The sequence below is a fragment of the Halichoeres trimaculatus genome, unplaced genomic scaffold, assembly GCF_033239565.1.
Source record: "Halichoeres trimaculatus isolate MK-OKI-2021-1 unplaced genomic scaffold, fHalTri1.1 fHalTri1_scaffold_9, whole genome shotgun sequence".
Classification (NCBI taxonomy): Eukaryota; Metazoa; Chordata; class Actinopteri; order Labriformes; family Labridae; genus Halichoeres; species Halichoeres trimaculatus.
Genome location: NW_027437188.1, coordinates 2415903 through 2430422, shown reverse-complemented (window position 1 = coordinate 2430422; position 14520 = coordinate 2415903). Strand labels below are relative to the sequence as shown.

The window sequence follows — 14520 nt, the reverse complement described above, 5'->3', positions numbered from 1 at the left end:
GTGAAACATGAAAAACTCTTAAATAAAAAAAGAAATGCAGCCAAAGAAGTGTGGGAGTATGTTTCTTTTGCATTTTCTACGTTATATTTTCTTTTTTTTCTTTGTATATCTGTTTCCGCCAGAGATCGAGTGAAGTTTCTGTCCCAAAGCTGTATTTATACCCTACACCCTGATGAAGTGAACTTCATTCATCTGCGAGTGTGACTCCGTCATGACGGGGGAGTGTGTAGGGGGCGGTTTCAAAAAGGCCCTTAGACAGGAAGTGCATCAGCGAAATGGAGGACAGAAACTCACAAAAAGCATGGTTTAGAAAGATTAAACGAAAATTGCAAATTGAAACTCCCGGTAACAGGAAGTACCAAAATAAAAGCTCACAGAACTACCATTGTGATGTTCAACATGTTATCATGCAGTGTCAGAAATAAACGGCTGCTAGTACAGCTGATAGAGAGAATCTGATCTATCTAATTGTGGTGTTTTAGCGGACTGAATTAAAAAGATATATATCGCAAAATGTCGAGGGAGACTGGTATGGCTGAGAGCATTAAGGGCTGTTCTGGCAGCCATAAGACAATTTCAATCAGGAGAGACTTAAACACCATAAAGAGTTATGAACCAATTTAATGAACAAATGCATGCAAAGATAGTTTGGCAGTTAGACCCCATCAATCTTTGAGCAATTAATAAATGAAGGGGGTGCAATGACATTGTGAATTATGATATCCCCCGATGGAGTCTAGACACTGGTGGTGGTGATAGTCTTGAGAGGCTTGATCTGTAAGATTCATTGAGAACTGTGGGCTGCGGACTTCAGACTCGGGCTGCGGACTGCTGGGCTGAGAACTGCTGGGCTGCAACTGCGAGGCTGCGAACTGTAATCTGCGGCTGCAGGGCGGAGGGCTGCTGGGTTTAAGAAAGAGGACTGAGCCATAGAGACTGGGGGTGTCTGGGGAGGAGGAAGGTCGAGACGTGAGCCTGAAAGAACAGAAGTGTGTGTGAGTGTGCCCCCAGTCTTCCTGACTGAACTTTCGCTAAGCGTCATTTGTTACGGCATCAGCTACATCCCCTGCTGCAGAGCAACCGCACTCGGGCAGTGTTTCCAACTCGCCTTGCATTAGCTCAAACATGACAAACTTACTGTAGACGACCTTAGTTAGCCCATTCGCTAAAGTGCCCTTCATGCTTAGCATATCTGCTTCGTCTCTTACTGCCAAGCATGTAAACGTCAAAAAAAAAACAGTACAGAAAATGAAGTTAATGCGTTGTATATGACCCCCCCCCCCCTTGTAGACTTGGGTAAAGTTAGAGATGTTACGTCTACAAAATCACAGCTCACATCTTCATAACAACTGTCCTCACTGTTTAACTAAACAACTAACTAACTAAATGTACATTTCGCTAAGGTAAGAGCTTTAGTATATTTAAAAGATATGCCTGATCAGCGAGGTGAGTTTGATGCCACTACAGTTAACAACAATGCAGTTGGTACAGTTGTTGTAGACGCAACATCTCTAACTTGCCCACGTCTACAAGGGGGGAATCCGAATGTGTCATTGTGGGAGTATACCGTGCGGTATGATGTCCCTGTGGCATACTTGCCAACCTTGAGACCTCAGAATTCGGGAGATTTTCAAGGCGGGGGGGGTCACCGTGTTCAATCGTTAAGTCAGATCTACAAAATGTGCATGTAGCATATCCCGTCCCCTTCGCGTTGTCCGGGATAAATGGGAATTCTCTTTTCCGCTCATTCTGGAATTTACAAGAGTTTTACTTATTCATTCCTTCTTCTGCTTCTTCTTCTGCTTCTTCTTTTTCTTCTTCTTCTTCTGTTCTGTTTGCCATGCTTGACTTCGAGCCAAGGTGTAACCGTCATTAAAACGGCGCTAGAAGAGAAGGATGGTGTGGCAATATTGTTGTCCGGGTGGAAATCGGAAGAAATTAGTGAGAATTGTAGGCCCGGGAGATTTTCGGGAGGGGCACTGAAATTCGGGAGTCTCCAGGAAAATCGGGAGGGTTGGCATGTATGCCCTGTGGAGGTGGACGGTGTGGCTGGTCCAGGTGAAATAAGTGAGTTCCTGGCAGCCTGCGGTGACATAAACAACATGTTTGAGCTAATGCAAGGCGAGTTGGAAACACTGACCGAGTGACCGGGGTTGCTCTGCAGCAGGGGATGTAGCTGCTGCCGTAACAAATTGTCTTATGGCTGCCAGAACAGCCCTTCCTATGCTCTCAGCCATACCAGTCTCCCTCGACATTTTGTGCGATATATATCTTTTTAATTCATTCCGCTAAAACAACACAATTAAATAGATCGGATTCTCTCCATCAGCTGTACTAGCAGCCGTTTATTTCTGACACTGCATGATAACATGTTGAACACCACAATGGTAGTTCGGTGAGCTTTTAGTTTGGTACTTCCTGTTACCTGGAGTTTCAGTTTGCATATTAGCTAAATATTTAGTTGGGTCCGAGAGATTTAGATTTAACTTTTAGATTTAGATTTAGATTTAACTTTTAAATTTAACATTTGATTTAGATTTAGATTTAACATTTAGATTAAACATTTAGATTTAGATTTAGCTTTTAGATTTAACATTTAGATTTAACATTTAAATTTAGATTTAGATTTAATATTTAGATTTAATATTTAGATTTAACATTTAGATTTAGATTTAACATTTAGATTTAGATTTAACATTTAGATTTAGATTTAGCATTTACGTGTGACATTTAATATTTACATTAAACTATCTAAGATTTTTCTAAGATGACAAATATTGTCCTAAATGTCATAAAAGGTCACTAGAAAAAATCACACCCGTTTATTGCACATGGTTTGAAGCTAAATGTGACAAAATGTTGCTGGGGTTTTTTTAGCATGTGCTGCTTTACAAACGGCGCCCCTTAGGCACGAATAAGAATTTACCAGTCCACCTTAAAAATGTCAATCGCCTGGAGATGACAGTATGTAGTCGTTTTCCTGTGTAATCCTGTGTCTTTTTCTGATCTACACCACATGAGACCAGCTCATAATATAAAACCACAAGATAAGAAGACTTCAAACCTGGACTGATTTATTATTAAGAGACTAAATATTCGTTTAAACACAGTCTCTGATTTGTGAAACCTTTATTCTATTTGTGAAAATGCAAATATCAAATATCTGAGACTGTGTTTAAATGAATGCTTAGTCTTTAAAGATTAAATCAGTCCAGGTTTGAGGAGTCTAAGTGTTGTGGTTCTGGACCTGGACCTGGTCTTATGTGGTCTGGATGAGCCAGAAATCAGTGGAATGTGCCCTTTTTTGTATTTTCACAAATGGAATAAAGGTTTCACAAATCAGAGACTGTATTCAAGTGAATGCTTAGTCTCTTATGATTAAATAAGTCCCGGTTTGAGGAGTCTAAGGCCCGGTTTCACAAACAAGGCTTATATCAAGCCAGGAGTAGGCCTAAGTTAGACTAGTAAAGCTGGTGTATATATAAGTAGCTTGCATGCGCATAGCTTACATTTGTTTTAGTTAGTCCCAGACAATGAAGTCCTGGAGTAAGCTTAAGTGACAACACCTGCATCAGTTCTCATTAGCCTAAGTGGAAGCACAGCCCATCAGCCAAATGGTGATTACAAAAACCTGGAATGGAATTGAGGGCAGCTTTCCCGAAGGGAATTTTTACACCAAACACAAGTGAAACCAGAAAAATGAGCTCAAAGAACTTTACTAAGTTTGAAAAAACTCTACCTAAAAAATTGTGTGAAATCATGCTGTCGTTAAAAGTAAAGGCCATACTGCTGCCATTGACAGGGTTTGACATTAACATTTTTGCTCACCAGCCACTGTGGCTTGTGGTTTCCTAGAGTTACTCCCACTCAGCATTTTCACAAGCCAAAATTTTGTTGTTGAATAATAATGTTAAGCTGACAAACACGTGCAGAAGTTTACTTGAACTAAATCAAAAACCTTTTTAAATGTAAATGACCTCTGTTTACTCTCAATCAAGACTACATAAATATTTAAAGCTACAGCTCTCTTGAAACGTGTGTAAGGTTGTTCTTTTAAATAAAAATATGCAGTCTATTAAAACAAAGTCATAAAGGCAGTCGTTTATTATTGAATTTCATTAAAGTTTTTGCTTTAAGGTTAGCTGGAAGGATAAAAACTAAACTGAAAAAAAAATAGCAAGAAACACTGTCTGCTTAAATATTTATTCACAAGAGTAATTTTTCAGTGATAAACCAAGTACCATACTTTCTGGAGTGTAAGTCACTCTGTAGTGTAATCATACATTTTTTGAAGTCATAGCTGTCAAAAAATGCGTTATGAAGACGAAAACAACATATAAAAGTTACACTGGACTACACATCAGTTTTTTTTATTGGTTTACAGTATTTCCAGAGTGAACATTTTACATATAACTGTGATAAATGTTTGTACATTAGGAGGTTTAAACATTGTTCCTCCAGCTCCCCATATCTGTGACCAGTTTCTCTTCTCTACGTGCGCTCCTCTCTTCTCCCCATTCCCTCCTCTGCTCTAGGTGAGTTTTGCTGGTGAGATTGGTGCAGCGTGAGCTTAAATGAGCTCCATCCAATAAATGTCCTCACTTTTAATAAGTTAAGGGAGTTTTGACGCTAGTTTGTGACTCAAATCTCGGGATCTGTTTACATTGGAGAGTCAAAAAGATGCAAGTGAAGTTTTAAATGACGATATCAGGCGGCAAACACCAGGAGCTGCCAGGTTGTCCAAGTCGGATGCTAGAGAGCGCCTGGCAGCGGTCACGTCAGCAAAAGACTTTGCGAATGGACCAATGAGCAAACAGTGTGTTCAGGCAGTGCTCATGGGAGTTGTAGTGTCATAGTCTCGTACTGCTACGGGTTTAGTATTCCAGATGCCATTTCAGAAAATGACAATAAAATAATTCAATCCGCCAAAGTGGCTAGTAGGAGTGACTGTGTTACCTGCCACAGCTGAAATACACCCACATTTGGCGGGTTGGCGAGTGTTAATGTCAAGCCCTGGCCATTGAGCACAAGAAGAGGAGGGCTTGGGATGCCCAGAACCTCAAAGTGATCAGAATTTGGAGAGAACTGGGTTCAGGCCTTCCTCTTTGGGACATGGAGGAAAGTCTAGGCTCAAGCAAAGTGATTATCTCCATTACGTCTTGTTTGTACATACGAAAGCGGTCTCAGAAAGTCATTTCATCAAACTGATTCAATGGATTACTCCTATCTGCATGAGATAATGCTCAGTCTTGAAAGATTAAATCAGTCCAGGTTTGAGGAGTCTAAGTGCTGTGGTTCTGGACCTGGACCAGGGGCCTGTACTACGAAGCTGGATTAAGTCATCCAGGATAACTCTGCGACAACTCGCTGAACTTCACCGGATCTCCGTCATCTAGATCTGCTGTACTACGAAGCTCGTTATCAACGCGATAAGTGAATCCAGCTGGGATCTGTGGGCGCACACATGAAATGGGCGTGGTTAGCGGCCCCGGAGCATTTTCAATGGACACTGGAAAAGAGAGCAGCCTACTTTACAGCGGAGGAGCAGCAAACAATCCTGCAAAAATAAGAGGAGTACCACAGTATTATCCAGGCCAGGAGCACGACTGCGGCCGCGAGAAGCCGGAGGGATTGCTGGCAAAAAATTGCCGACTCTGTGAATACGTAAATTTCCAAAATGCTGATATTAATAGATCTATCTCATCATGTGAGGACACGGGCAGTTAGGCCCTTATTCATTCATGTTGTCAGTCAGTGTGTGTGTGATCAGCATCACATCCAACCTTATAATTAGAAAGAGTCCACTTTCCTACAAATCCCAAGGAAAACGCTCATTATAGGTGTGGCAAGTGGGAGATGAAAACACTAATTTTTACTGGAAACCAACAACGCCACCTGGGGAATTTCACCCCAGGAAATAATTTAGTTTAATCAGGGCACACAGGCTCGAAATTACCACAGGGCAAGAGACGGGTTATAGAAAAATATAACAAATCTTTATTTCAATCATGAATAAAAACATCAGCTGCAGATCATGCTTTTCCTTTCACCTGAAGGTGGCACTAAAGGGCAACAGAGCTGGGGCTTACCGTGGCGGCCCAAACTCAAACTCATGGAGGGAAGAAGAAACTAAAACACCCGTGACACCACACACACGCAGATCTGTGAGCAAAAAAAACCCACCACCAGGATTGGGTCGCCACCTTGGGCCCACAGCATCTGTCCACAGAAGAAGAAAAAAACACTTAAAACAGGCCACAATGCTTCGTACAGCTGTCTAAAAAAGGAAACACCCACACACGCACGCACACAACTAAATTATAAGGAAATAAACAGAATAAACAGTATTAACAGAACACAATTGAAACGTATTGCACCAAAAGAATAATAAACAAAACAAAAAATACAAAAAAAGACGTTAATCAGAGCTAATTAGACCTAAAGCTAAAGAAAATAATAACAATGGGTGGGCTCGAACCAGAAAACAATTAAGACGAAGCCCAATTCACAGGAGAAGGCAGAGCCAAAACAGCAGCGCAGTTCAGGAGCTGTTGCGTGGAGATAATGTGACTTGGGCCACCACCAGCGCAGCACCACAGAGCCAATGGACAAAGGCTGCAGCAGAAAGCACCAAAGTCAGCCAGGAGCAAAATAAACAAGGAAGAATAAGGCGGACATCGCCGACTTACCTATGGGAAACACGACCACACTCAGAAGGCCTCCAGCAGGGCAACCTGACCCCACGGAACCCACAGCCCTCACTGAATCGAGAGGGAGATCGTGTCACCATTATGTCATTTTTAGCACCTTAACGAGTAAAGAGAGAGAGCCTCGCGGCATGTTACCTGTGCGCTGCAGGGAAGGGAGTTTATGCCTCAATGCCAGCCACGCCAGCAGACAGCCAGCCACACACAAAATTCCAGGGGATAAGCCTGATCCCACACCACCAGTCCCCCCGCTGGACAAGGAAAGAAGCCCACTATGTCATTGACAATACATTTTGCACACTAAAGGAACAGAAAAAGACGGTGCGCACTTTACCTGTTGCCAAGACGCACACCTCGCTGGTAAAACACGCCGATGGCACTATCGCCCGACCACACAACCAGCTCATCCACCTCAGCACACGCCACGCCACGCCACGCCACGAGGAGCCGCAGATCCAGAGGGAGAGAAAGAGGGAGGGCGGCCGAGATCCAGCCCCACTATATAGCGACGCAGTGCCGCCCATCAATCAGTGCAGGTAAAAACAGGTGCTGTGCCCACAGTGGGAGGGTGCTCACAGCCCTTCTGCCACATCTACCCCCACTCTTTGTATCGTCGACCCGACGATAAACAGAAAACCAGCAGCTAACACCAAGGTCTAAAAACTGCTATTTGGGAGCTAGACACAGGGTCTTGTGGTCTGTTAGTCACATGGTGTAAAGGACCAGCTGGCCGAGGAAGATGATGGACATTTTGGTGACGGCCTGCAGTTGAACGAACAGTTCGTCGCAAGGACTGCTGACTAGTACTCGGCTGGTCGTGGTGGGGCAGCGAGGAAACTGGAAATGAGAAACCCCCATACGCCGAAGGAATCACTGCACTGGGTCCTGCCCTTGCAGGTGACGTAACTGGGACAGGTGAAGGCTGCAAGATCTCAGAAACCACAGTATGTGGTGGTGCAGGGGTCTCTGACACCAAAAACCAGAGCTCACTGTCAGAGGAGTCATCTGCTGAGGCTGCCATGGAAGGCTGATGAGAGGGTGACGCTGGGCTAGCAAGGGCTACAGCCTCAGACGGGACTACAGCCTTAAGCATGTCCCGATGCACATTCCTAGTCTTATGCAACTCATCCACTGGGGCCACGGTGTAAAGTGCTCCACCACCTGCAGGGGCCCTCACAACCTGGTGGACTACTGAGCTCCAGAAGTCTCGAATCTTGTGTCGCCCTCTGGCGCCATGGTCCCTTACGTACACCAGCTGACCCACAGGAAGAGGTACAACTTTGACTCGCTGGTCATGCCTCACCTTCCGTCTGTCAGCTGCAGCCATCAGTCGCTCTCGAGCTCCCTCAAATGCCACTTGGAGTCTAGCCTGATGTTCAGAAACCCAGTCCTGTACCTTGCCAGGCACAGGTTCCCGGACCCGCCCCAGCAGAAAATCCACTGGCAGTCGAGGCTCTTGTCCAAACATCAAATAAAACGGCGACTCACCAGTGCCCTGGTGTGGAGTGGTGTTATAACAAAAGAGCACCTGAGGTAGACAGGAGGCCCAGTCCTGTTTTCGGGAGGTTGGAAGAGTACGCAGGAGGTTGTGGAGGGTTCGATTAAACCGCTCGCATTGACCGTTTCCTGCCGGGTGGTAAGGGGTGGTATGGGACTTTGCGACACCATACAAGGAACAGAGCTGGGAAATCAATGAGCCCTCAAAACTCCTACCCTGGTCTGAATGGATGCGACTTGGAACGCCAAACCTATAAAACCATTCAGACACCAAAACCTGGGCCACAGTTGAAGCCCGTTGGTCACGGGTGGGAACAGCCACCGTGAACTTACTGAACACATCGGTTAAGACCAGGACATTTTCAAACCCATTACGAGATGGCTCGAGCAGCGTGAAGTCCATGGCCAAGATCTCATTAGGCTGCGAGGCAAGTAAATGGCCCATATAACTATGTGGCACCTGCCCTGAGTCCTTAGCAACTTGGCAACGTGCACATTTCTGAACCCAGTTCTTAATGTCTGAAGACATCCCTGGCCAATAACACCGCTGTCGGGTCAACTCTGTAGTCCTCTCTATGCCTTGATGGCCATGCTCCTGATGGAGCTGATGAAGAGTCTCTTGCTGGAGCGCCGCAGGCAAGAGAAGTTGGAGAAACTCTTCTCCACCATCTGGGCGAAAGAACCGACGGAAAAGGACCCCATCTTCTTCTACCAGGCGGTCCCACTGGCGTAGGAGGGCCATGGCGGGTTTTGAAAGCCGCTGTCTCTCACGGGAGGTGGGGAGGGACCCCCTGCGCCAAAATACCAACACCTCCTTTAAGAGGGGGTCATCTTCCTGCATCAAAGAGAGGTCGGATGCAGAGTGGGATGGAAGAACACTGACCAGAGCCTGATGGGCCACCACAGGACCATGATGTGGGCTCTGATGAATGCTGCTGGGGACCAATGTGCCAGGCAGGGGTGGGGCAGAAAGTTCACAAACCGGTAGATATTGCCTCGACAGTGCATCTGCATTCTTATTGCTGCGACCTGAACGATACTTGATTTCAAAGTCAAAAGCAGAGAGCTCAGCAGCCCACCTATGCTCTGTAGCTCCGAGTTTGGCTGACTTGAGATGGCTCAATGGATTATTGTCAGTGTACACAATGAACTTGTGTCCTAACAAATACTCCCGGAACTTCTCTGTCACAGCCCATTTGAGCGCAAGGAATTCCAGCTTCATAGAGCTGTAGTTAGACATGTTGCGCTCAGTGGGCCGAAGGCCCCTGCTGGCATAAGCCACTGGTCTCACACCATCATCTGTCTGCTGGGAGAGCACAGCACCGAGCCCACTATGGCTCGCGTCGATCTCAAGGATGAAAGGGCGCGAAAAATCAGCATAAGCCAGCACTGGGGCTGAGACGAGCTTGGACTTCAATGCCGTAAATCCCTCCTCACATTGAGGTGTCCATGCGGCTTCCAGACCCCGACTGGACCCCTTCCTTGACTTGGTGCCTGTAAGGTCAGCCACTAACTGATGCAAGGGCTTGGCCAACTTGGCAAAGCCTTCAACGAACCGCCGATAATAGCTGGCGAATCCCAAAAAGGAGCGAAGCTCGGAGATATGACGTGGCCGCTGCCAGTTAGCCACAGCCTCAACCTTCTTGGGGTCTGTAGAAACCCCCTGATTTGAAATGACATGTCCCAAGTAAGCCACCTGCTGTTGGAAAAAGGCACACTTGTCCACTTTGGCCTTTAAGCCTTCCTTCTGAAGGCGACTCAGCACCATCTCCAGCCGCTGTAAATGCTGATCAACAGAGGATGAGAAAACGATGATGTCATCAAGATACAGCAGCAGGGATTGACCCTGCTGATCGCCAAACATCCTCTGCATCAGACGTTGGAAGGTGCTGGGAGCATTACAGAGGCCGAAAGGCATGCGATTAAATTCAAAAAGGCCAAAGGGTGTGCAAAAGGCGGTCTTGGGGCGGTCTTGCTCAGCCACTGGTACCTGATGGTACCCGCTGGCCAGATCGATGGTAGAGAACCAGCGGGCCCCAGAAAGGGCATCCAAACTTTCCTCAATGCGAGGCAGCGGGAAAGCATCCTTTCTGGTCTTGCTATTGAGGAGGCGGTAGTCCACGCACAACCGCAAACTTCCATCCTTCTTTCTCACCAACACAATGGGCGATGCATATGGACTACTGCTCTCTCGAATTACCTGTGACTCGAGCAGCTGGTTAATATGCGCCCTCACTGCCTCATACTCTGAAGGAGGGATACGCCGATATCTCTGTCGCACCGGTACATCATCAAGCAGAGGTATTTCATGTGAGAGGAGGTTTGTGCACCCCAAATCCCCCTCTTGAGCTGCAAAAACTGAGCTGTACTTATACAACAATGACCTTACATTGGTCTGTTCCCGCTCAGTTAATGCAGACAGGTCCAGCGACCCTACCCCATCAATGACTGGAGTAACAGTCTGAGAAGACACTGATGCATTGGAGGATCCCACCTCGGTCACTCCTGCAGGTAGGCTGACAACCTGGGCAACACTCAAAGCACCAAGGCTAGTTCTGGGGTACAGCAGCACCTCAGTTGTTCCCACATTAACAACTGGGACATACACTGTGCCCCGAACTACCTTTAACAGGCATGGAGAAGCCATCAGGCCTGCTGGCAAACCAGACTCAGGAGGCTCGAACAGAGCACTCTGACCAGCAAACTGTTCTGGGCATGTTGCGGCAACTAGTTTCATGACGCCACCAGGTATACGCACCACCCTCCTGCCTCGCGCTCTCACTGTGCCAGTGAGTCCCGCTGCAGCCTGGGTCTCAGACTGATGGCACTTCTGTAAAGCTGCCACAACAACACCAGGTGCCCCTGACACAGAGGGAGACTCAAACAAGGAAGGTCCAAACACACCAAAGAGTTCTCTGTAGCATCGTCGGATGATGTTCATCCCCAGGATTCCAGGAGCAGAAGATTCAGCACCAGGGGGGTCTTTCACGACAAGAATCCCACAGCCGGGCATCACTTTACCACACAATTCCACGTCCAACTCTAAATAGCCAGTGTACGGGATGGCTAAACCGTTAGCCGCACGTAGCTGCGACCAATTGCAAGAGCGAAGACGGTCGTGGCCCCAGGGTTCAAACTGTGCCAAGAAGAAACTTTCTGTAATGGTGGACACCATGGAACCAGTGTCCACCAAACACTTCACACTAGCTCCTCCAATGGAAACAGTAATGTGTGGACAAGGAGCAATCAGGTCAGCTGCCAAATCCGGCTGTGAGCCTGTAGGTTCCCCAACTGAGCTTTGGCTCGACAGCTCAGCGGGCTTCAGTTTCCCGACTGCTGAGAAGAATGAGAGGGCAGTGCAGCATTTCGGTTGAAATCTGCAGCGGAGTTAGCACGCCTACGAGGGTGAGCCCGCTCGCGGTCACACTCTCGAGCAAAATGACCGGGCTGCAAACACCTCCTGCAAACTACAGATTGAGACACAGGACCTGGCAGGGGAGGTGCCCGCAAAGAAGCTACTGTCTGGGCCAAGTGATTTAACTGTTCCTGCTGACGCTTTAAGAGGTCCATTACCTCACTTAAGCCTGGTCCTTGAGGAGCAGCCTGAGAAGCTGGCTGACAATGACCCTGCACTCCATATTGGAGGCCATAAGCCACTGGGAGTGAAGAGCTAGGACCTCTAGCGCCACCTGGAAGGCCCTCCCTCTCCCATCGAATTGCCTCACTCCGCAGCTCCAACAAGGTGATGGTGGGCCTGCAACGTACCAACTGCTTCAGTTCCCGACGAAGGGAGCTATCAAGAACATGCTCTGTAAACTGATCTCTAAGAAGAACGCCTGCGTTAGGCATTCTATCAGGCGCATGTTGCTCAACCTGTGCCATTAGAGCCATGAGGGCTAAAGAGAACTCTTGCAATGTCTCACCTTCCTGTTGATGCCGAGAAAAGAAAGCCTGCTGCAGGGTGACATAAGACTGACTGCACCCATACAGCTCCTTTAAGATGGCCAGGACCCGAGCTGGATTACTGCGCTCTTCACCGGAGCGAAACTTGATCTCCTCTTTTGCCTCTCCCTCCAAATGATCAAAAAGAAACAATGCTTGATCAGCAGCAGAAAGGTGGCGAGCGCGTGCACATGCTTGAACTTCCTCCACCCACTCAATAATCCCTATGCCTGTCTTACCATTGAAAATGGGACACTTACGGTCTCTCGGAATCACGACCAACCTCTCTGAAACAGCACCCGCTGCCGGAACAGAAGAGCCCGAAGAAGCCCCACCAGAAGCCCCCGGAGAGGCCGCACACTCCCGACGGAGTCGCTCGTTGTCCGCCTTAAGCTGCAAAACCAGCTCCTTGAGCTGTTGCATTTCCTCCTCCATCATGACCCGAAATACAGATGCACAGGATAATTGAAATTGAGCTGGGGAATAACGCTGCTGTTCTGGCTCTATGACTGCACAAATAATCACCAATGAAAAAGAAAAAACAAGAGACAAACCACACTAATAGAAAGAAAAGAAAAAGAAAAAAAAACAACCACGTCTCTGCCCTTTTAACTGTGGTATCCTGCCAACAACGCCAAATATGTGGCAAGTGGGAGATGAAAACACTAATTTTTACTGGAAACCAACAACGCCACCTGGGGAATTTCACCCCAGGAAATAATTTAGTTTAATCAGGGCACACAGGCTCGAAATTACAACAGGGCAAGAGACGGGTTATAGAAAAATATAACAAATCTTTATTTCAATCATGAATAAAAACATCAGCTGCAGATCATGCTTTTCCTTTCACCTGAAGGTGGCACTAAAGGGCAACAGAGCTGGGGCTTACCGTGGCGGCCCAAACTCAAACTCATGGAGGGAAGAAGAAACTAAAACACCCGTGACACCACACACACGCAGATCTGTGAGCAAAAAAACCCACCACCAGGATTGGGTCGCCACCTTGGGCCCACAGCACCTGTCCACAGAAGAAGAAAAAAACACTTAAAACAGGCCACAATGCTTCGTACAGCTGTCTAAAAAAGGAAACACCCACACATGCACGCACACAACTAAATTATAAGGAAATAAACAGAATAAACAGTATTAACAGAACACAATTGAAACGTATTGCACCAAAAGAATAATAAACAAAACAAAAAATACAAAAAAAGACGTTAATCAGAGCTAATTAGACCTAAAGCTAAAGAAAATAATAACAAAGGGTGGGCTCGAACCAGAAAACAATTAAGACGAAGCCCAATTCACAGGAGAAGGCAGAGCCAAAACAGCAGCGCAGTTCAGGAGCTGTTGCGTGGAGATAATGTGACTTGGGCCACCACCAGCGCAGCACCACAGAGCCAATGGACAAAGGCTGCAGCAGAAAGCACCAAAGTCAGCCAGGAGCAAAATAAACAAGGAAGAATAAGGCGGACATCGCCGACTTACCTATGGGAAACACGACCACACTCAGAAGGCCTCCAGCAGGGCAACCTGACCCCACGGAACCCACAGCCCTCACTGAATCGAGAGGGAGATCGTGTCACCATTATGTCATTTTTAGCACCTTAACGAGTAAAGAGAGAGAGCCTCGCGGCATGTTACCTGTGCGCTGCAGGGAAGGGAGTTTATGCCTCAATGCCAGCCACGCCAGCAGACAGCCAGCCACACACAAAATTCCAGGGGATAAGCCTGATCCCACACCACCAGTCCCCCCGCTGGACAAGGAAAGAAGCCCACTATGTCATTGACAATACATTTTGCACACTAAAGGAACAGAAAAAGACGGTGCGCACTTTACCTGTTGCCAAGACGCACACCTCGCTGGTAAAACACGCCGATGGCACTATCGCCCGACCACACAACCAGCTCATCCACCTCAGCACACGCCACGCCACGCCACGCCACGAGGAGCCGCGGATCCAGAGGGAGAGAAAGAGGGAGGGCGGCCGAGATCCAGCCCCACTATATAGCCACGCAGTGCCGCCCATCAATCAGTGCAGGTAAAAACAGGTGCTGTGCCCACAGTGGGAGGGTGCTCACAGCCCTTCTGCCACATCGGCATTTGTATTGCAGATGCAATAGCAGTGGGGGCAAAAGGATGTGGGAGCAAATAAAAACAAAATATAAAAACATCCTTCAAAGTGGTCAGTATGAACGATTCCATTTGCACACATTTCTACTTTTCCCTGATAATGTCTCGGTTATGATGATCAGTAAGATATTGTTTGTTCACAGCCCATAAGAAAAAATGTTGGGCCAAAAAGACAGGGGGTGGTCCCACGCTGGAGGACTTCACTCCGGCTGAGCAAATTGGTGACTGTGCGGTCTTTAT

At 47.1% G+C, this 14520-nt stretch overlaps 1 long non-coding RNA gene across 1 annotated transcript; it reads right to left on the bottom strand.

Annotated features, from left to right (window-relative positions):
* Window positions 1-13467: 13467 nt before the first annotated feature.
* LOC141798317 (uncharacterized) lies at window positions 13468-14237 on the bottom strand. Its single transcript, XR_012599142.1, has 3 exons — window positions 13791-14237; window positions 13635-13706; window positions 13468-13560 (listed from the first exon to the last, which is right to left on the bottom strand). It is a non-coding gene; the product is annotated as an uncharacterized LOC141798317 (long non-coding RNA).
* Window positions 14238-14520: the final 283 nt, after the last annotated feature.